The sequence below is a fragment of the Bos mutus genome, chromosome 24, assembly GCF_027580195.1.
Source record: "Bos mutus isolate GX-2022 chromosome 24, NWIPB_WYAK_1.1, whole genome shotgun sequence".
NCBI lineage: Eukaryota > Metazoa > Chordata > Mammalia > Artiodactyla > Bovidae > Bos > Bos mutus.
The window spans coordinates 29,768,932-29,791,925 of record NC_091640.1 but is presented as its reverse complement, the minus strand read 5'-3'; the positions used below and the strand labels follow the sequence as shown (position 1 = coordinate 29,791,925).

Here is a 22,994-nt window from a genome sequence, read left to right as displayed (position 1 = left end):
TAAAAGATCCAGAATAATAAACATAATAATGAAGGAGAAAAAGAAAGCTGGACAACTGTGACATTACCCAACTTCAAGACTTAATATAAAGAAGCAGTAATCAAGACAGTGTGGTATTGGTGAAAAAATAGAAAAATTGGTCAAAAGAATAAAATAGCAAGATATTTTATTATCTGGAATAATGTTTCCAGATATCTATTTCTGGAATCCCAGAATTAGATTCCCAGAAATATAGTCAACTGGAACAAGTACGGTGCGAGAGGGTATTTTAGACAAGACACAGTGGAACTGCAGTCTGCCCACTCCACCAGCTCTTGCCATTCCACATCGCTGGCCCTCTTGAAACATGAAAAGCAAACCAAAAAATGACTGGACTACAGACGTCAGAAGTGGGCAAGGGCAAAGGGGGTGAGGAATGAGAATCAGGCAAACAAAAACTCAGGAAGTATAGTATACATGAGTCCCCTAGAATAAACTCCTTGATAATGAAATCCAGCAATCCACAAGATAAATCAAAATAACTCAGAAAAGGAAACAGCCATGAAAGGACTGATTCTGAGCACTGATTCATTCAATTTAAGTATGAAAATATGAAATAATTGCATAAGAATAAAAATGTAACAAAAAGTCTTAAATGAGGGAAGGGAACTAGAAGGATCCTTCATTGTATTTTTATTTTGTGAACATACAGTAAAACTGATGGAGGGGTATACAGTTCCACGAAGTGTTACAAATGTACAAGGTTCATAAAAAGAATGTTCATCTCTTCTATATTTTATTTTACTGCTTAAGGACTTTTATAAGCAGCTGAATAGATACCACAAAGCAAACAATCAGGGATTCCAATACAAAACGCCAAGAAGACTTCTCAGGTAATGAGTAGGTATTTATTTATTTCTGATAACTGTGATTTTGAGTGTAGTTTAGCACACTGCTGGTGACAGGTTATAGAGCTCTACTTTGCTATTTCCTCTGTGATTGCAATGTTTGGAATATATACAAATAGAACAACACCATTTTCCATTGTTTGTTACACTGATCCTTTCTGAGACTTTAGGTAAAATGACCTATTAAGCATCATGAATGAAAAATAGTTACATACTTGGGCAAGAGTTCTGCATTCCATGTGCAGGGAATTCAATATACTTATAATATCTAGAATTACTCCCCTAAGGCACGATCTCTCACGTGGATTTATTATCAAAAGGTTCTATTTGTGCAAATTCTTATTATCATATGTGTATATTCAATAAACTCAGAGTACAAATAGCTTCCAGCTAATAATTACCTAACAAATTGTTCACATAGCTGTTTGCTTTTAAAGCCAAATTCTCATGGAAGTTTGCTTCTCCTATTGCTGTAAATTCAAACAACTTTTAACTTACATTGTTCATGGTCTTAGAACTTTTTTAAAAATATGAAACAACATATATTAATAGTTTAATGAGATCACAAAATTCAGTTACACTCAGCCCTCAAGTCTTAAAAATGTGTCCCTCTTATGGCAGCATGTGTGTTCACTGTCTTACTACCAAAATGTTTATGAGTAGCTTGGAGTGGGGGGTGGGGGGCAGTTGGGGGGAGTGAGTGGGGAGCTCAATGGTATAATAGCTAAAGCTATTATTACCTTTATTTGAACATAGTCCAGACTTTTAAGAATCAACTCTCTCTCCCAAATAACTTACTATTTTTCCCTTATTAAAAACAATCCCAAGTTTTACCTAATTCTCCGTCTTAATAGAAGCTGAAGTTTAATTTCATATCATAGTGAAATTTAGCCTCTAGCCACTATAAACTGGAAGTATCAAGAAACCGATTCTTGAAGATTTTTCAAAAACTCAAATCTCTTCTGCTTGTTAGAATTTCTAATACTTTATGACTAGCATATCAAATGGTACTTCGGTGGCTCAGTGGGAAAGAATTCACCTGCCAATGCAGGTTCAATCCCTGGGTCCATCCCCTGGAGAAGGGAATGGCGACCCACTCCAACATTCTTGCCTGGGAAATTTCCATGGACAGAGGAGCCTGGCAGGCTACAGTCCATGGGGTCAGAAAGAGTTGGACACAACTGAAAACTGAGATCACACAGACACAAATGAAATATAGGGGAAAAGAGCTCTATTGATAGTTTTACCTTTGGTTTATCTTAAGATACAAGAAGATCTACAAGTCCTTTTTCCATCATATATCAAGACGCACTATTCCACTTATTCTGAATAAGTGGAAGGTACATATCAAAGCAGTCCTAAATGTTATCAGAAAAGTATTCTTACAGGAAGCTGACTTGAAATACCACATCATATCCTTAAATGATAGGAGGAATATCTTGGATATTTACCTTCAAGTTGAAACTTTTCTGAAAAGATATTATTACAAATTCTATAACTCTTAAATAATTTAACCTCTTACTTTGTGCTTCATACAGAACTGACTCTCAGTTTTGACTAAACAGAGAGCTTTGTTTTCTGATACTTGTAAATCTATGATATTGGGCTCTGATATTCCCAGGTGACTCAGTGGTAAATAATTTGCCTACCAATGCGGGAGATGCAGAAGACATGGGTTCTATCCCTGGATGGGAAGATCCCCTGGAGGAGAAAATGGTAATCCACTCCAGTATTCCTGCTGGGAAAATCTCATGGATAAAGGAGCCTGGCTGGGTACAGCCCATGGGGTTGCAAAGAGTCAGACACGACTGGGCATGCAAGCAAAAAATTGGGCTTTAAGTACCTGTTTATAATACACAAACACTAACAGTGCTAGTCTGCCTTCTAGATGATGTACAGCTGAGAATCACACTGGATCCTAAATCCTACTGGGGCCTCGGCCAGATCTATTCTACACTGCACACTGCATTCTGCTACGTTGTGGATCTTTCAGTGAAAGTCACCAGTAATCTTACACTCTGTTTTACAGGCAAGCATGAAATGTTAAGCAAAAACATGGAAGAAGAAAAAACATATTACCAAGTTGCCCAATTACTCCTTAAAATTTCACTTGTTGAAAACTTCTCATATCTAACAGAAAAATGGGAAAAATACTACTGTATCTAATAGTTACTGATCATATCCTATTCCGTATTATCTCCTATATTGCCACTACATATTTTTTAAGGATAGCTTTTTCTGAAGTGTGTAAATATAAATTATGGATAATTATGGAATGCTGAATGAAGATATTTAGGTACTTTGAAGAGGACACTTGACTAACTGATCAATGAAACTGCTTTCACCTATGCTAACTCACTTCAACACAATGTGAGAACAACTGCATCTGTTGGAGAGTTGGTTTAAAATCACAGAATAGTTTACCCAATTTTTATTTTGAAAACCATCTATGGAAAATTAGCAGTACTAGCACAGAATCTTTAATTTGATTAAATAATTTTTAACATTTGGCCACATCTTCTTTTTTCTGTTTCCCATATTTAAAAAAAAAAGTTTTTACCAAATCACATGAAAGAAAATGGCAGAGACCATGAAATTTCATCCCTGAGTACTTCAAAGTATATCTTCTCTCCCAAAACACATTCTCCTACATGATCCCAATAGGATTACAGGATTTAACATGAGTGTAATACCACATATGATCTACAACCCAAATCTAGATTCCTTCCAATTGGCCTAATATATTCTCTACAGTTATTTTATTCTCATTCAGAATCTAATCATGAAGGATATCTTGCAATTAGTTGCCATTTCTTCAGAAATGCGTGTGCATGCTCAGGCTTGTCCAGCTCTTTGCAACCCCGTGGACTGTAGCTGCCTGGCTCCTCTGTTCATGGGATTTCCTAGGCAATACTGGAATGGGTTACCAGTCCCTCCTCCAGGGGATCTTCCTGACCTAGTGACCGAACTCATGTCTCTTGCATCTCCTGCATTGGCAGACAGATTCTTTACCACCGAACCACCTGGGAAGCCTGCCCTTTCTTCTAGTCTCTTTTAATACTCAACAGTTTTCCCAGATTATTTTTAGTGACGCTGACCTTTTCGAAGTGTCCAGGTCAGCTGTATTGAAGAATATCTACCAATCTAGATTTGTCTGATTGTTTCCATAAGGTTAGATTCAGGAGAATCACTTCTGGCAAGATAAATTTAGAGGGGACTGTCGTGTTTTACATGTATACTGTATCAAGAGATAAATGACATCCGTTTGTCCACTCTTGGTGACATCAAGTGTGGTCCCTTGGATAAGCAGGTGTCTGCTTGTTATCATCCTATAAAAGGACTTTTCCCTCCCTGTATTTAATAAGCAATCTGAGGGCTGACATGTAGAGTTAGTGTGACCATCCTGTCCCCATCAACCATTCACCCAGGGGTGGATTATCCTTTGATTATTCTTGTAACAGTAGTTGCAGAAAGTGGATTTATAGTTCTAGCCTCTATTGTAATCATTTGCTTATACTCTTCAGTAAAACAGCTTTTCCTTCTGTTTACCGAATCTACGCACTCTATGGGCTCATGGATTCTTATTCAATGTGTCCTAATCCATAACATACATTAATACTTTTTATCTTCAAATGATACACAAGTTCGGCCAGTGGGTACCCCTAAAACCTTGCTCTTATGTCCTTATGTGTGTCTACCTGCTTTTGAGCAATTCCTTGTTTTTGGGGGACAAAATATCCCAGGCTTAACTGATACTCCTCTAAAGTAGTTCAATCAAGTAGGCTTTACATAAAAATAAGACTAATTCAATTTTAATGCAGTGATTTGAATTGAGGCACAAACAATTAGAATAGTACCCAGAACACAGTAGGTGCCAGGCAGTATGATAGGTGTCTTCCTTAACTAGTTTTGACACAGTTCGAAGCTTCTGTGCAATTCATAAAAATTCAGACTTTAACAACATAGATTTTTATGTTGCTCTTTCAAATTCATCTATTTATTATTTTAATCTTTGTTCTCCTTCATTTTGTTTATTTCCACATGGAAATCATATAGATAGGAAAACTCCAAAGGATTTTCTTTTTCTTTTCTCCAATGTGGTATAATCTTAGATCACTGACTAATGCCAAAACATGCACAAACAGCACAGCATAAATCCCCCATATAGTAAAGCCTTTTACAATTCCTGAATTTATCAAGGGAAATAATGTAAAGAAATGTCTGGCCTTTTTTTTTTTTTTGGTAAAAAATTCAGTAGACCAACCTCATTTTATAAGCAAATGTAGCACTAGTGAAGTTACCTCTGAATGAATCACTGAGAGGAAAGAGAAACTGAAGAAGAGTGTGATATTTGAAGAGGTCACAAAGCAAGTAAAATAGGGGGCCTTGTAGCCTTCAAGGTATTTATTTATGTATTTATCTTAGAACGTGTGGGTGGGTGTGAGGTGTGTGCTTGTGTGTCGTACATGTGTATGCATGTGCACACTGGGGTTTAAAGACAGGATGCCCGGCTAACATTTACTCAACAAAGACTTACTGTACTTCCACTGAGTGAGCACTGCCATGTTTTCCAGGAATATAAGGACCCAGATAACTAGACAGGTCCCTCCCTTAGGAATGAATTAAACAGTTTCATAGATAAATGTGAATTTGCAACTAGCTGAGATGAGGGATGTGCATGTGAACTCAGTTGCTCAGTTGGATCCAACTCTTTGTGACTCCATGGATGGGAGCCCTCCAGGCTCCTCTGTTTCTGGAGTTTTCCAGGCAAGAATATGGAGTGGGTTGCCATTTCCTTCTCCAGGGGATCGTCTCAACCCAGGGATTGAACCCACATCTCCTGTATTGGCAGGTGGATTCTTTACAACTGAGCCACCTGTATACATAAATATATATCCATATTTATAAATATATATTTATAAGCATATATATAGATAAATAAATCCATATTTATATATGGATATATAAAAATGGATACTATATGTATATATAAATATGGATACATGTATGCAAACAAATACAAAAACAAATATACATCTGTGTATATTATAAGGGGATTTGGCTCAGTCTAGGACATTAGCAAGGATCACCTGAGGAAGGGCCATTTGGGTTGACATCTGAGTCAACCAAGAGTGAACTAGCCAATGTTTGGGTACCTGGGTTTATAGATGTGAGAATGGGAGAGAGCAGAGAGACTCAGAGCAACTGGAAGAAAGACAAGCAGCTGAAGTAGAAGGAAGGAGTGGAGATACTGACATGAAACTGGAGGAGCACAATTTTGGTCTTTATCTTAAAGCAACAGCAATCCATTTAGGTGGCATGTGTAGCTGAGGGAGTGACAGTTATCATATTTGCATCTTGAAAATCTCCTCTCATGTTACTGGAGGATGGATCTGGAGGGGGAGCAATATGGATGCCACACAGTGGATGGGGAAAGCTGAGACTTGGGTGAGGAACCGAGGAAGGTATGCAACATCCTTTGAAGGGAACAATCAATGACTGGGTGAGAGCTTTGATATGGAGTGGATGGAGAAGGAACGTCAAAGATAAAATCCAGACTGGGAGCTGGGGAATCCTGGGGGTTGAGGTGAGATGGGCAGAGACTACAAGGTTGATTCTGACATATGTTTCATTTGATGTTTAAGATGGGCAGGAAGAAATACAAAGTACAGAGCTGGATCTATATGTGGAGAATTTAGAGGGACTTTCAGAGCCATAATCAGGTTTTGTAGAGTGCTCTGAATAAAATATATGCCAGTAATTTCAAGGAATCTTATTGGACAGCATGTGATAGTTACAGGTTGGGAAAACTAAAGGTGAATCAAAGTTCTAAGGTTCTAGATGAACAACCTCTGCTACTCGAGAGTTCAGCCATTTGTAAATCTATCTCTATTCTAAATGCTGTCATAACTTCCCAATCTGCAAAATCTGGAAATACGATTTGCTAGACCTTTAGCAAGTGACATATATATATATATATATACACATATATGCACATATATATACACACATATAGAAATATACATATATACGATTAGCAAGTGAAAGCTAGCTAGCTATACCGAAGTCACAAAAGTGATAATGTAAGTCCAGAATTAATATTTAAAATATTTAATAATACGTATAACTTGGGCTCCGATCACAAATAACAAGACTATAACAGTGCATTCAACTGAATGCCAAGCCCATCACAGTAACAGAATCTCATTCTCTGATGGGAAAAATTCCTAACTGAAAGTAAAGTAGAAATATTAGAAGGTAAAATACTTCTAATATTTAATACTAGAATAACATTGGTAGTTACTGCTTTTGGTCCAATAATGTAACTAACATCTAAACATATTTGAAATCTAAAACACTAAAGAATCTAGTTATTAAAAGAAATACACCCAGTTAGTGTAGTCATGTAGTAAAAGAAATGTTCAGGATACATATGAAAATGGGAACGACAACTTTGCCAATTCCAATGAAGAACATCACACTTACTCCTGCATTGACAAAACTGATTTGGGGCAGGGGAGAGAGAGAAAACTACCCTTATACTAATCTACTCTCCAAGGGTGCTGTGGGAAAATCAAACTTATTTAGAGATACATTTCTAAAAATTTGTGCTCACATTTTAATTTTGAAATCACTTGTCTAAGTATGTGATCAATGTCATTATTTTATCTAAATCTTTGTATCTGCTTAAAGTAACCTATTTGTAAGGCCTCCCCAGACAGCCATTTTGCATTTTTTTTCTATGGGAATGGTCTTGATCCCTGTCTCCTGTACAATGTCACGAACCTCATTCCATAGTTCATCAGGCACTCTATCTATCAGATCTAGGCCCTTAAATCTATTTCTCACTTCCACTGTATAATCATAAGGGATTTGATTTAGGTCATACCTGAATGGTCTAGTGGTTTTCCCTACTTTCTTCAATTTAAGTCTGAATTTGGCAATAAGGAGTTCATGATCTGAGCCACAGTCAGCTCCTGGTCTTGTTTTTGCTGACTGTATAGAGCTTCTCCATCTTTGGCTGCAAAGAATATAATCAATCTGATTTCGGTGTTGACCATCTGGTGATGTCCATGTATAGAGTCTTCTCTTGTGGTGTTGGAAGAGGGTGTTTGTTATGACCAGTGCATTTTCTTGGCAAAACTCTTAGTCTTTGCCCTGCTTCATTCCATATTCCAAGGCCAAATTTGCCTGTTACTACAGGTGTTTCTTGACTTCTTACTTTTGCATTCCAGTCCCCTATAATGAAAAGGACATCTTTTTTGGGTGTTTGTTCTAAAAGGTCTTGTAGGTCTTCATAGAACCGTTCAATTTCAGCTTCTTCAGCATTACTGGTTGGGGCATAGACTTGGATTACTGTGATATTGAATGGTTTGCCTTGGAAATAAACAGAGATCATTCTGTCGTTTTTGAGATTGCATCCAAGTACTGCATTTTGGACTCTTTTGCTGACCATGATGGCCACTCCATTTCTTCTGAGGGATTCCTGCCCACAGTAGTAGATATAATGGTCATCTGAGTTAAATTCACCCATTCCAGTCCATTTCAGTTCGCTGATTCCTAGAATGTCGACATTCACTCTTGCCATCTCTTGTTTGACCACTTCCAATTTGCCTTAATTCATGGACCTGACATTCCAGGTTCCTATGCAATATTGCTCTTTACAAATAGTTGTGAAAAGAAGAGAAGCGAAAAGCAAAGGAGAAAAGGAAAGATATAAACATCTGAATACAGAGTTCCAAAGAATAGCAAGAAGAGATAAGAAAGCCTTCTTCAGCGATCAATGCAAAGAAACAGAGGAAAACAACAGAATGGGAAAGACTAGGGATCTCTTCAAGAAAATCAGAGATACCAAAGGAACATTTCATACAAAGATGAGCTCGATAAAGGACAGAAATGGTATGGACCTAACAGAAGCAGAAGATATTAAGAAGAGATGGCAAGAATACACAGAAGAAGTATACAAAAAAGATCTTCACAACCCAGATAATCACGATGGTGTGATCACTGACCTAGAGCCAGACATCCTGGAATGTGAAGTCAAGTGGGCCTTAGAAAGAATCACTATGAACAAAGCTAGAGGAGGTGACGGAATTCCAGTTGAGCTATTTCAAATCCTGAAAGATGATGCTGTGAAAGTGCTGCACTCAATATGCCAGCAAATTTGGATAACTCAGCAGTGGCCATAGGACTGGAAAAGGTCAGTTTTCATTCCAATCCCAAAGAAAGGCAATGCCAAAGAATGCTCAAACTACCGCACAATTGCACTCATCTCACATGCTAGTAATGCTCAAAATTCTCCAAGCCAGGCTTCAGCAATATGTGAACCGTGAACTTCCTGATGTTCAAGCTGGTTTTAGAAAAGGCAGAGGAACCAGAGATCAAATTGCCAACATCTGCTGGATCATAGAAAAAGCAAGAGAGTTCCAGAAAAACATCTATTTCTGCTTTATTGACTATGCCAAAGCCTTTGATTGTGTGGATCACAATAAACTGTGGAAAATTCTTAAAGAGATGGAAATACCAGACCACCTGATCTGCCTCTTGAGAAATTTGTATGCAGGTCAGGAAGCAACAGTTAGAACTGGACGTGGAACAACAGACTGGTTCCAAATAGGAAAAGGAGTTCGTCAAGGCTGTATATTGTCACCCTGTTTATTTACCTTATATGCAGAGTACATCATGAGAAACGCTGGACTGGAATAAACACAAGCTGGAATCAAGATTGCTGGGAGAAATCTCAATAACCTCAGATATGCAGATGACACCACCCTTATGGCAGAAAGTGAAGAGGAACTCAAAAGCCTCTTGATGAAAGTGAAAGTGGAGAGTGAAAAAGTTGGCTTAAAGCTCAACATTCAGAAAACGAAGATCATGGCATCCGGTCCCACCACTTCATGGGAAATAGATGGGGAAACAGTGGAAACAGTGTCAGACTTTATTTTTCTGGGTTCCAAAATCACTGCAGATGGTGACTGCAGCCATGAAATTAAAAGACGCTTACTCCTTGGAAGGAAAGTTATGACCAACCTAGACAGCATATTCAAAAGCAGAGACGTTACTTTGCCAACAGAGGTTCGTCTAGTCAAGGCTATGGTTTTTCCAGTGGTCATGTATGGATGTGAGAGTTGGACTGTGAAGAAAGCTGAGCACCAAAGAATTGATGCTTTTGAACTGTGGTGTTGGAGAAGACTCTTAAGAGTCTCTTGGACTGCAAGGAGATCCAACCAGTCCATTCTGAAGGAGATCAGCCCCGGGATTTCTTTGGAAGGAATGATTGGAAATAAAGCAAAAATAAACAAATGGGACCTAATTAACCTTAAAAGCTTCTGCACATCAAAGGAAACTATTAGCAAGGTGAAAAGACAGCCTTCAGAATGGGAGAAAATAATAGCAAATGAAGCAACTGACAAACAACTAATCTCAAAAATATACAAGCAACTCCTACAGCTCAACTCCAGAAAAATAAATGACCCAATCAAAAAATGGGCCAAAGAACTAAATAGACATTTCTCCAAAGAAGACATACAGATGGTTAACAAACACATGAAAAGATGCTCAACATCACTCATTATCAGAGAAATGCAAATCAAAACCACTATGAGGTACCATTTCACACCAGTCAGAATGGCTGCGATCCAAAAGTCTACAAATAATAAATGCTGGAGAGAGTGTGGAGAAAAGGGAACCCTCTTACACTGTTGGTGGGAATGCAAACTAGTACAGCCACTATGGAGAATAGTGTGGAGATTCCTTAAAAAACTGGAAATAGAACTGCCTTATGATCCAGCAATCCCACTGCTGGGCATACACACTGAGGAAACCAGAAGGGAAAGAGACACATGTACCCCAATGTTCATCGCAGTACTGTTTATAATAGCCAGGACATGGAAGCAACCTAGATGTCCATCAGCAGATGAATGGATAAGAAAGCTATGGTACATATACACAATGGAGTATTACTCAACCATTAAAAAGAATATATTTGAATCAGTTCTAATGAGGTGGATGAAACTGGAGCCTGTTATACAGAGTGAAGTAAGCCAGAAGGAAAAACACCAATACAGTATACTAACGCATATATATGGAATTTAGAAAGATGGTAACAATAACCCTGTGTATGAGACAGCAAAAGAGACACTGATGTATAGAACAGTCTTATGGACTCTGTGGGAGAGGGAGAGGGTGGGAAGATTTGGGAGAATGGCATTGAAACATGTAAAATATCATGTATGAAACGAGATACCAGTCCAGGTTCGATGCACGATACTGGATGCTTGGGGCTAGAGCACTGGGACGACCCAGAGGGATGGTATGGGGAGGGAGGAGGGAGGAGGGTTCAGGAACACATGTATACCGGTGGCGGATTCATTTTGATATTTGGCAAAACTAATACAATTATGTAAAGTTTAAAAATAAAATAAAATATAAAAAAATCAAAAAAAAATAAAAATTAAAAAAAAAAAGGAATGATGCTGAAGCTGAAACTCCAGTACTTTGGCCACCTCATGCGAAGAGTTGACTCATTGGAAAAGACTCTGATGCTGAGAGGGATTGGGGGCAGGAGGAGAAGGGGACGACAGAGGATGAGATGGCTGGATGGCATCACTGTCTTGATGGACGTGAGTCTGAGTGAACTCTGGGAGTTGGTGATGGACAGGGAGGCCTGGCGTGCTGCGATTCACGGGGTCTCAAAGACTCGGACATGACTGAGCAACCGATCTGATCTGAAAGTAACCTATAACTGAGTCACAGCTTTGATCCCATTGGTTACAAAAAAGACAAGTTAAGTGAGGTTTGAACTTCTGAAACTAAGGCAGTAAGTAGTAAGCGTAACGTTCTTCATTTGAATCGGCAAAGTTGTCTTTCCCATTTTCACGTGTATCCTGAACATTTCTTTTACTACATGACTACACTAACTGGGTGTGTTTCTTTTAATAACTAGATTCTTTAGTGTTTTAGATTTCAGTTTAGGGGAGTATTGAGGTCCTAAGGTAAAAGGAGACACTATGATTGGAATGTGTTCTGTTTATTCTGACGAAGAAGGTTTTCTCTTGTGTGGCACTATTACAGGTACAAAGAGGAGGAAGGGCTTCTCTTTGACAATCTTTGCCTCCGTTCTGTGCAAGAGTAAAAAGCACACCAAGAACAGGCAGATATCCCAATAAAACTGCGCTGTCTATAAAGATCTTTGTGTTGCTGAAATGAAAAAAGCTCCTTATTTTCCTTAACACTGCCACAGTCCAACCCCCTCAATTTCATCTTCCCTCAATCCCACTGCACCAGTAGGTTCTTATTAGAAATTGTAACAAAAGTGGATCAAAATGAGTTAGAGGTCAGTTTGAATGTTGAACTATTCAATTGACCAAGAAGCTTCCAGTAAGAATGAACACTATACAGCAAAATAATCATAGATCAAATTGTGTTTTGTACAATCCCCTCATCCCTTTTGTTGCAAAAGCTGCCGCTCTTGACTGGGTAAAACATGCCCTTCTATGTAAAGAATCTTGTGATTGTGTCAAAGCAACAAGTTATTCACACACACATACACATACTGTGATTTCAATCTTACCTGTTAAAGAGCTTGCATTAAAAACTTTCTTTCTTTAAAAAGATTAAGTAAAAAAGAGTAAGACATATAATGTTACAAAAGACACCTTAGAGGAACTCACCACGGAATTTAAGGAAAAACAAATCTTCCTTACAATTTGGCAAATTCAAGATGCTTGCAGTAGCTAACACTGAAATGACATTTTCTAATAACTCAGTTCCCAAGAGCAGGTCTTACATTATGGTCTAGTAAACAAACCAGAAGAAGTAAGAAAATTTGAGTTCCACTCTCAATTTCCTCCTTGCTTCTGGGATCCCATACTCTCTCATAAGTTGTGTATGTGGGCAATCTTCAGAAGTCTCTAGTCTCTCTGCAACACTATATATTACACAAGAGGAGATGTCGGTGTGTTTTCAGTGTGGCAACAGCACACAGACAAAACACACCTAAGACAGACAACAGAATTGTCTACACCTCTCCTTCTCTAGCTCAGGGGCAAAGAATCCGCTTGCCAATGCAGGAGACATGGGCTCGACCCCTGGGTTGAGAAGCTCCCCTGGAAAATCCCATGCACAGAGGAGCCTGGTGGGCTACAATCCATGGAGTCACAAAGAGTCAGATATGATTGAGCACTCAGTACATATGAACCCCACCTCCAACTTTCATATGCCAGCACAGGACATACTTAATCAAGTAATACAAAAAAATTCTAATACAACAGTTTATTTGCATTTGTAACAAATTTTGGCCTCTGCTATGGACATACTTCTGGAGAAGGTAATGGCAACCCACTCCAGTACTCTTGCCTGGAAAATCCCACGGAAGGAGGAGCCTGGTAGGCTGCAGTCCATGGAGTTGCTAAGAGTCGGACACGACTGAGTGACTTCATGTTCCCTTTTCACTTTCACGCATTGGAGAAAGAAATGGCAACCCATTCCAGTGTTCTTGCCTGGAGAATCCCAGGGATGGCGGAGCCTGGTGGGCTGCCGTCTGTGGGGTCTCACAAAGTCGGACACAACTGAAGCAACTTAGCAGCAGCAGCAGCAGCATGGACATACTTCACAGCACTATGTTTTATGATGCAACTTCCAATACTGGACCAGCGCAGTTCTTTGCTTGCTTAAGCATGTTTCAAGGGCATTAAAAATATAATATCAAATAACGCCCCCTTTTCCTATTTTTTGGTGCCTGAAATTTTGTACGTGTACATGTACATAGACATATATAACATGTACATCTATACATATGCATGCATATACACACATGTGTGTGCATGTATATATTGTCTCTCTATACAGAAGCCTTCAATGCTTTCTGGAGATATGCCTTTACACAAGGTTAAGGCGTGGGAGAAGTAAAATATCCAGCTTATTAGTTTGTTGACATTCACAGTCACCAATAAAAGATAGATTCCTAAGAGAAATAAAGAAGTAGTAAATCTGGGCGGCGGGGGGGGGGGGGGTTCCCTGGTGGCTGAGATTGTAAAGATTTGGCCTCTAATGCAGGAGACCCAAATTTGACCTGTGGGTTGTGAAGATCTCCTGGAGAAGGGAATGGCCAGCCACTCCAGTATCCCGTGGACAGAGGAGCCTGGTCGGCTATAGTCCATGGGGTTGCAAAGAGTTGGACATGATGGAGCAACTAGCATACACACTTTATAAAGGTGAGAGAGAGAAAAAGATCAGAACATGAACTTGAGTTTGATGGGCAGTGAAATTTGTAATCCTGGTCCACTAAAGGCAGAGACCAGTAAACAATGGATGGTCCCACTTAAAAGAAGTAAGGATTGAGTGAGGGTATGAAAAATAACCCATGCCATCATAAAAATCTTGTTTATCTATATCTACTGTTTTTCAGATTCTTCTCCCTTGTAGGAATTACTAACACAACATTGTAAATCAACTATATATTTTTTATATAAATTTTATTTTATTTTTAAACTTCAACTATATTTTAATAAAAAATGAATAATTTTTTTTTAAACCTGACAATCTTGTTAATCTAGCCCTGTGACTCTCATCAGGGCCAGACTGCCCCTAGAGAATATTTTGGGAAGGATTTGAGGTTTGTCACATCATTAAGCAAGGGGCGTTCTGTTCATTCTTAGGGACTTTTTGATGAAGAATTTCCCCTAAATATCTCAAACAACAGGTTTCCCTGGTTGTTCAGCTGGTAAAGAATCCACCAGCACTGCAGGAGACCCTGGTTCAATTCCTGGGTCAGGAAGTTCCCGTGGAGAAGGGATAGGCTACCCACTCCAGTATTCTTGGGCTTCCCTGGTGACTCAGATGGTAAAAAATCCACCTGCAATGCAGAAGACCTGGATTCGATCTCTGGGTTGAGAAGATCCCCTGGAGGAGGGCATGGCAACCCACTCCAGTATTCTTGCCTGGAGAATCCCCATGGACAGAGGATCCTGGCGGGCTACAGTCCACAGGGTCACAAAAAGCCAGACATGACTGAGTGACCAAGCACACAGCACATCTCAAACAATATGCAGTGTTGCTTCCCAGCTGGCTCAGTGATAAAGAATCCATCTGCCAAGCAGGAGACCCGGGTTCAATCCCTGGGTCAGGAAGAGCCCATGAAGAAGGAAATGGCAACCCACTCCAGTATTCCTGCCTGGGAAATTTCATGGACAGAGGAGCCTGACAAGCTACAGTCCATGGTGTTGCAAAGAGTCGGACACAACTTAGTGACAAGCAGTGTTCCCCTGAACTAAATTTGTAATGAATATCAACTTGCAGAATCTGGTACATAATCATAACTAAGCATTTTAAAGGAATTTCCACCAAAACCCCGGTGGCTTACAGCAAGGCTGCTGTGAGTAATAATTCAATCATTTTGTATAATCTTTCTCCTAAATCTAGAATTAATCAACTACAATATTAATAGAAAATAAACTGAAAAGGGCAGCATCAGCACTGTCAATAATTTCCATTGTGGAAATATTGTATTTGTTTTTATTGATGATATGGTGGGTAGTCTGCAGAGTCCCTTGACATAGAGTTCACATTAGTAACAAGGGGGAAATGTCACATAAAGCAGTGTGGGGATTTTGGTGGAACAGTATTAACAATATTTAGTTTCTCATTTGCAAAATATCACACTTCCACGTTTTCTCCATTCTGACTGTCTATAACGTGACTTGGCATATTTTTCCTACAACAATTACCATCATTTTCTTCTCTCTGTTATCATATACAAATGTCTGGCTTATAAAAGTAGCTAATGCTACTTTTAGTCTATTCTCCTTTCATTTCCTGTACTCCTTGTATGGAAGGTCTTCTGATGTTTTTATTTGTCTTAAATCCAACTGTATTCATTATATAAACATACAAGCAAGCTTCTGACCTGTTTACTGTGTTCCAGTGAAGTCACCCTTAAACACTAGCACAGTGAAATGCACATTGTACAACAGATTATTTTTATTTTATTGCTCCTTTTCATGACAGATATATTCAGTGATCATATTACTGATGAATTACATTTCAAGACACCAAGGGGGTGACCCAAAATATCTGTTATTAAGAGGAAGACAGGGGTTCCCTTGTGGCTCACTGAATAATCTACCTGCCAGTGCAGGAGACACAGGTTCAGTCCCTGGTCTGGGAAGATCCCACATGCCTTGGAGCAACTAAGCCTGTGCACCGCAACTACTAAGCCAGTACTTTAGAGCCCAGGAGCCATGAGGACGGATCGCACGTGTCGCAACTATTGAAGCCCTCTCGCCCTAGGGCCCGCGCTCCACAAGAGAAGCCACCGCAATGAGAAGCCTGCACACTACATCTAGAGTTGCCCCCACTTCCTGCAGCTAGGGAAAAACCCGTGAAGCAACGAAGACCCAGCACAGCCAAAAATAAATCAATATATATATATATTTTTTTTTAAAAAGAGGACAAGAGTCTAAGAGGGTTGAGGACTACAGTTTGGTCCAGAGTGAATGACAGTCAATGATGGAAGACAGAAAACCTACAAGGCTCCTGTGTGTCCCTCTGTACCACTTCACTTCCTCTCGTGTACAGCCGACACCCTGATGGCCAGAAAGAGTTAACTCCCCCATCCAGCTACTACTCTTAAGTCAAGGGAGCTGGACGAGGAGTGAGTCCAGTTTCCAGTATCTGCTCTGCCACTAACCACCGGGGTGACCTTCAGCAGCTCACCAGGATGGCTGCGGGCCCCTATCTCCTTAACTGTAACATAAGGGCACTGGAATAAACTGCTCTTAAGGTCCTTTCCAGCTCTATCACAAAATGCATAATTTTGATTCCAAGATTTAGGCACTGCTCAGAAGAAACTGATTCCTTTAATAAATGTATATAAAATAAATCCTGTGGGTGTGAATTATCTTTCCAACCACAATGTATATTTTCAAGTACTCAGTCAAGTTTTCTAAAAAATGTCATGTCTTATGAAAAACAAAAATGCCCTCTTAAAAAAGAAGCGCCCCTACACTTGATAGAGCCAGCACATTTATTAGGAGAACAGAATCACCAATCTGAAGGGGACAGCTACTTTTCCAGTTCCATCCTGCTTACTGCTGTAAAAGTCACAGTTTTATGTTTTGCTTTGAATTCTTGAAATAAAAACGATCTTATCTATCTGCCTAGCCAATCATATATTCTGGCAGCTTTAACCTTCCTCATAGAGGGCTTTTTAAATTGTAATAGTCCACAGAGATAACAATTCAACAAAATCTATATACAACTGAACACTGACCACAGAGGAGGTGTTTAAGAGCAAGTGCTATGGTGTGAATCAACTTCTTGTCCAAGTAACTATTTCATCTACAACCAATTTTGCCCTGGAGCTTTTGAAAAACACAATAGAAATCTGTTAAATTGGCAGTCTTGCTGAACTTCAACTACTTTTATCTACCAGGTCCTCCATAACAATAGATACTCGAGAGCTTCTTTTTGATAAAATTTTGATTTGGAGCCTAGGTGCAGAGAGCAAATGGACCAAATTCCTTATTCTGATGACAACTTGCTATCTTCGCTTTTGAAACATATGCATAAAAATAAGGCATCAGAGTATTACCTTAACATATACACATGTGCATGCTTTAGGAAAATTCCAGGCTTAAAAAAATTCAGTTTGGTGAGATTTAAAAATTAGAATATTTCTAGTTGGTTTTCTGAAGCACCTATTATCTTCTGAAAACACCATAATCACCTCTGTTACATACAAAGTGGGGATGAATTTCTCAAATTTTGATTGAAGGGCTTTTTCTAGGAACACATCTAATCCTTAACACAAATGAATTAAGTAGGTATGGAATCAAGCCTTGGTCACCTGTCTGAGAGTGATATACAATTTACTGCAAAGTTTTCATAGCAGGTTTGCTTGTTTCTGTCACCTAGCTTGTTTCTGGGCAAGTTGTCCACGTGCCCCCCACCTTATAAATCAGTTTTTGCATTTGAGATATGTAAGCTCATTTAAAAATTAACCTAAACCAAACAAAGTAATTAGAAAGGCAACTTGCCCACAGTAACAATGAATATCTTTTTTGAAGTCAAACATACAATACATTCCAAAGACAAATGACTTTTTAAGTAACGATGATTTTGGATTATCTTTGCCTCTATTCCTCTCATTAACATGAATAATTTAGAGTGCTTACTATATGTGATGAAGCTGTTCCCCCTCCATAATTCATTTTTAGTACAAAGAAAAATAAGATGTAACACAGCCTTATGTTTTTCCAAAGGTATAAATTAGACCATATTTTTTAAAAGCAACTTTACTTTCCAAATTATCTATAGTTTGGGTTCATTCTTTTCAAGGCTATCCTGGGAACAAGTAAGGGGAGTCTTGTGCTTTCAAGGCTAGGGCAGTACAGGGCAGTGTAGCAGGTAAGAGGGCGGAAATCAACCTCCTCTGGCTCCTGATACTCTTCCAAGTAGGCATCAATTATTTGAAAAATGTGAGCAAGACTGCCAGTATCTTTTTTCTTAAAAATATGAAAGTGCTTTGGGACATTACACCCAGATTTGAGTAAAAAGAAATTCCCAACGTTTTGAACACACTGAAGGAACAATATTTTTATTATTATGCAACTTTGATTTTAAGTAATAAAAATATCCTAATATTGCGGTTCCAGCTAAAGCAAACATCCCTCAAATGGGAGAGCATTTCAGGATTGGCGTAGAAGGACTCAAAACCTCAAATCTTACTTTAATGAGGACATGAACAAAACTAAGAGTGTGACTCTATATGCTGATTATATACAAACTCATCCAGATCTCCTAACACAAATCTAAAGAAAACTATGTAGACATATTTTATTCATATCCGATACAATACTCTACATTATGCATACCCAATATTTGTGCAGGAAATAACATGTACATCCTAAGTCTAAGTACATGTACATCTAAGTCTTAATTTGGGGTTTGGAATATTACATGAGTCTCCCATTTTGACAATTCTTCCTGGGAAGATGTTATATCCTTCTGGAAACCACACTAATTTTCAGGAGTCATGGGACTGTTTAAGGCACTGCTTGAGAGCCCCTATGCTACCCTTGTGACCAGGAAGAAAAGGAAAGAATGTCATCAGGAGAGGCCTGCAGCTGTACTAATTCTCAGCCTCTTGCTGGTAACAAAAAGGTGGGGGCCGGGAGGGAAGAGCAATGAGATTTCACTGGCGTATACACCAGCCTTGGCCAAAGGCTTTCCAACTTTTTTGATTTCTTCTTTCATTGAAAATAAAATGAGAGGAGCTTACAGGGTAATCAGCCAAACACAACAGTTGCTGAACTTGGGTCAAGATCAGATACCATAGTAGCTTTAGGGATATTCATGGAAATGTATGAAATGAGGATGTATGTTTTGATACCTGTGAAAATAAACCACTGGGCTTTAAGTGAGTGGGAGAGAACAGATGGTTGGTAATGATTTAAAACATTTATGTTTTTGGACTGTCACCAAGCCTCTGTATTAAAAAATATGGTGTTGTAGTCAATACATATCAACAACTCTCTGCAAGGCTCATTTTCTGAAGGATGCTACTATAATAAAAGACATGAAACCTATATGAGGCCAGAGGAAAATCCTCCTCGTTTTCTCAAGTCATTCAATGCATGTTATTTCTTACGCAAGATATTTGATCAAAATGTTTCTGTGTGATGAGAGGACTTAAATTTTTCCTCAACAGTTGAGTCAACTACCAGCGCTCATGTATTGTATTCTTTTTGGCTGCGTGGGATAGAACTGTAATTTTGTTCTGTATATCTGATTCACGCTGATTTGAAGCCCCTTAAAAAAAAACAAAACAAAAAACCAACAACCCTCTGAGCAATCATAAAATCTGGGAGTCCAAGATACCCTTGCCCATGAAAAACAGTAACAATCTCCTTATCCTCAATTTGGGAGCCAGGCATATGGTATTATAATTATGTACTGGAACCTGCAGGTGCCAGGCCACCCAACTAGGAAGACAGATAAATATCCACTCACACTGTATTTTAGTGTATACACACACACACACACACACACACACACACACACACACATATATATATGTCAGCCTAAAAGAAGCCTACATCCTGTCCTTTAAACTCAATGGAATTGTGACAAACACAGATAAAACTGTATACAGAGGGATTAACGCAACGTTTGCAGTTAAACTTAAAAAATAAGTACTGCTAAATGATATTCTTAGTTACTAGAAAAACTGCTAAAGGAGAGTCCTATGAAAGCCCCAGAGTCCCTTGGACTGCAAGGAGATCCAACCAGTCCATTCTGAAGATCAGCCCTGGGATTTCTTTGGAAGGAATGATGCTAAAGCTGAAACTCCAGTACTTTGGCCACCTCATGAGAAGAGTTGACTCATTGGAAAAGACTCTGATGCTGGGAGGGATTGGGGGCAGGAGGAGAAGGGGACGACAGAGGATGAGATGGCTGGATGGCATCACTGACTCGATGGACGTGAGTCTGAGTGAACTCCTGGAGTTGGTGATGGACAGGGAGGCCTGGCGTGCTGCGATTCATGGGGCCGCCAAGAGTCGCCAAGAGTCGGACACGACTGAGCGACTGAACTGAACTGAACTGATGAAAGCCCCACCGTGTTTGGATTTGGTCGTGAGAACAGAATGGGGGGAAAGTCACACCAGCGCAGGCTCTGTAGGATTTCCTTCGTAACCCTTTGAAGACCCTGGGAACGGTTCAGGACCGGTTTGCGGGTGGGAGGGAGTTGGGGGCGGACCTGCAGGAAGAGGAGGAAGACCCGCGGCCGCTCCAGCATGGCTCCTGTGAACTTAGTTGGAAATAACTCCTGACAGGTATCAAAAACGACAACCTCGAGCCTCCTAACAGAAACACGCGGATGAGCGGGATGTGGGGACGGGGCAGAAGAGAGAGCGGGGGGCCGTGTGCAAGTGACAGCTGGGGCCACAAAGCCACCGCGCAGCTTCTACTCCCCCCAGCCCACTTCGATCTTCCTCCCCAGGGCGCCCCCAACCCCTCGGTCCGGCCCGGCCCGATGGAATCTGGGCTCCCACATGGCCCGCAGCCTCAGCAGGAGTCTCTGCGTGGTCTCGGAGTTTGGGACAGATGCAAAAAGGGGGTACCCCAGCAAAGATGCTCTTCTTGGTGCCAAACACGCCGGAGGACCGGATAAACCGGCAGCACATACTCGAGACAGCTCCTTCTGGTGTCTTCTTTCCAGTCTCGGCCCGGAGCGGGGGCTCCACGCGAACCCCGGGTAGCAGGGTGCCCCGCGGAGCCCAGGAATCCAGCACAGGTAGCTCCCAAGTTTTCAGGCATCCTTCCTCCTCCTCCGGCCCTCCCCAAGTCTTCGCACCCCCTTCATCTCCCGGATCCTCCCTCCCCTCAGCACAGTCAATAAAGTGAGCGGGAGTGGGTTCAAATGGGGCGGGGGTTGGGATTAGAGGTAGAAAGAAAAGATGCCTCCCGCAGAGGTGAAGCACTTGGAAAGGGGAGATGCACTTTCCGCACACCCAGACCTCTTTCCGCAGGGAACTAGCGGCGCCCTGCAATCTCGGTCCCCCTCCCTCCCAATCCCGGACCCCTGCTCCCCTACGCGCCGATCCCCCGCAGGTACCTCGCAGGCGGCGCGGGCAGCGGAGGGCGCCGGCAGGTAGTGCTTTCGTGGAAGCGGAGCTTCGGCCGGAAAGTTCCCCGATCTCCGGGGCAAACTCTCGCGGACTCCGCCCCGCCGCGGAGCCGCCGGGTGGGTAGGCAGCAGCGCTGAGCTGGAGCCGGGGATGCGCGGAGCCCGCCGCTCGCGCGCGTCCGTCAGCCGGGCTGGGGCTGCGGCGCCGCCTGGGCTCCCGGCCGCCCCCGCCCCGCCCCGCCCCGCGGCTCCGCCCCGCGTCCGCCCGGCACCCGGAGCCCCTCATCCTCCAGACTTGCGCGCCGCCTGCCAGGCCTGCCAGCTCGCCGGCCTCCCGGTCTCCGCCTTCGTCGCTCTCCGTGCGGCTCACTTTGTGGCCTCACCTCTGCTGGCCGCGTGCCCTCTTTCCCAGCCGCAGGGCTCCGGTGCCACCCATTCTTGGTCCAGGGAGTGATGGTCTCTGGCGTTTGTTGCCTAAATCACCTTCTCTTCACCTCTGCACTGATTCAGGTTCTTTCCGAAGTGTTCTAGAAACACCTGAAGAATAAATCTATAGGTTAGTAGCTTATGGCAAGCTTTGAGTCCAAAGTCTTAGCATTTCTTTTGCCTGACAGATCCATCATCTGTGTATCCACCTATCATTTATATATCTCTATCTACCTATCTGTCCTTTAGTCTTATCCAGCTCTTTGCGACCCCATGGGCTGCAGCCCACCAGGCTCCTCTGTCCATCGAATTTTCCTGGCAAGAATACTGGAGTGGGTTGCTATTTCCTCCTCCAGGGGATCTTCCCCACCAAGGGAATTAACCCAAGTCTCCTGCATTGGTAGGGGATTCTTTACTGCTGAACCACCTGGAAAGCCCACCTATCTAGCTATCTATCCATCCGTCTATTATTTATGTTTATGTAGTATTTTATACCTAGATCTATATGTATCCCTATGAGTGCCTGTATGCTCAGTTGCTTCAGTGTGTCCACTCTTTGCAATCCTGTGGACTATTGCCTGCCAGGCTCCTCTGTCCATGGGATTCTCCAGGCAAGAATACTGGAGTGAGTAGCCATGCCCTCCTCCAGGGGATCTTTCCGACCCAGGGGTGGAACCTACCTCTCCTGTGTCTCGTGCATTGCAAGCGGATTCTTTACAGCTGGGCCGCCACGGAAGCCCATCTATACCTATATCTCTATCTATATATGAAATAATAGGTCAGTAAAGTCTAGGAGGGATATATGAGCCCTGGGTGAATTGGGTAGCAGGTGTGTGTAACACAAGGGCTTCTTAAAAAAAGAAGAAGAAGAAGGCAAAGTGGCCCTTTACTGTATCCAAGACTCGGTAGCTGTCTCAGGCCACACACTTCAAAATCCAGCAAGCTGTAGTTTGGCAGACCAAGGTTAGAACAGATTTTTTTTTTCTTATCATTAAAAGAAACTTTATTGAAATCTAAAATTAGTTCCAAATATTGTGTAACAACAATTTGAC

At 41.0% G+C, this 22,994-nt stretch overlaps 1 protein-coding gene across 1 annotated transcript in view; it reads right to left on the bottom strand.

The window, feature by feature from the left end:
• Positions 1–21,623, bottom strand: part of CHST9 (carbohydrate sulfotransferase 9) — a 279,670-nt gene extending 258,047 nt beyond the window's left edge. The window contains exon 1 of the mRNA XM_070361557.1: positions 21,505–21,623. The gene's annotated coding sequence lies outside the window, so the exon portion shown is untranslated. The remainder of the gene's footprint in view (positions 1–21,504) is intronic.
• Between the last annotated feature and the right edge of the window lie 1,371 nt (positions 21,624–22,994).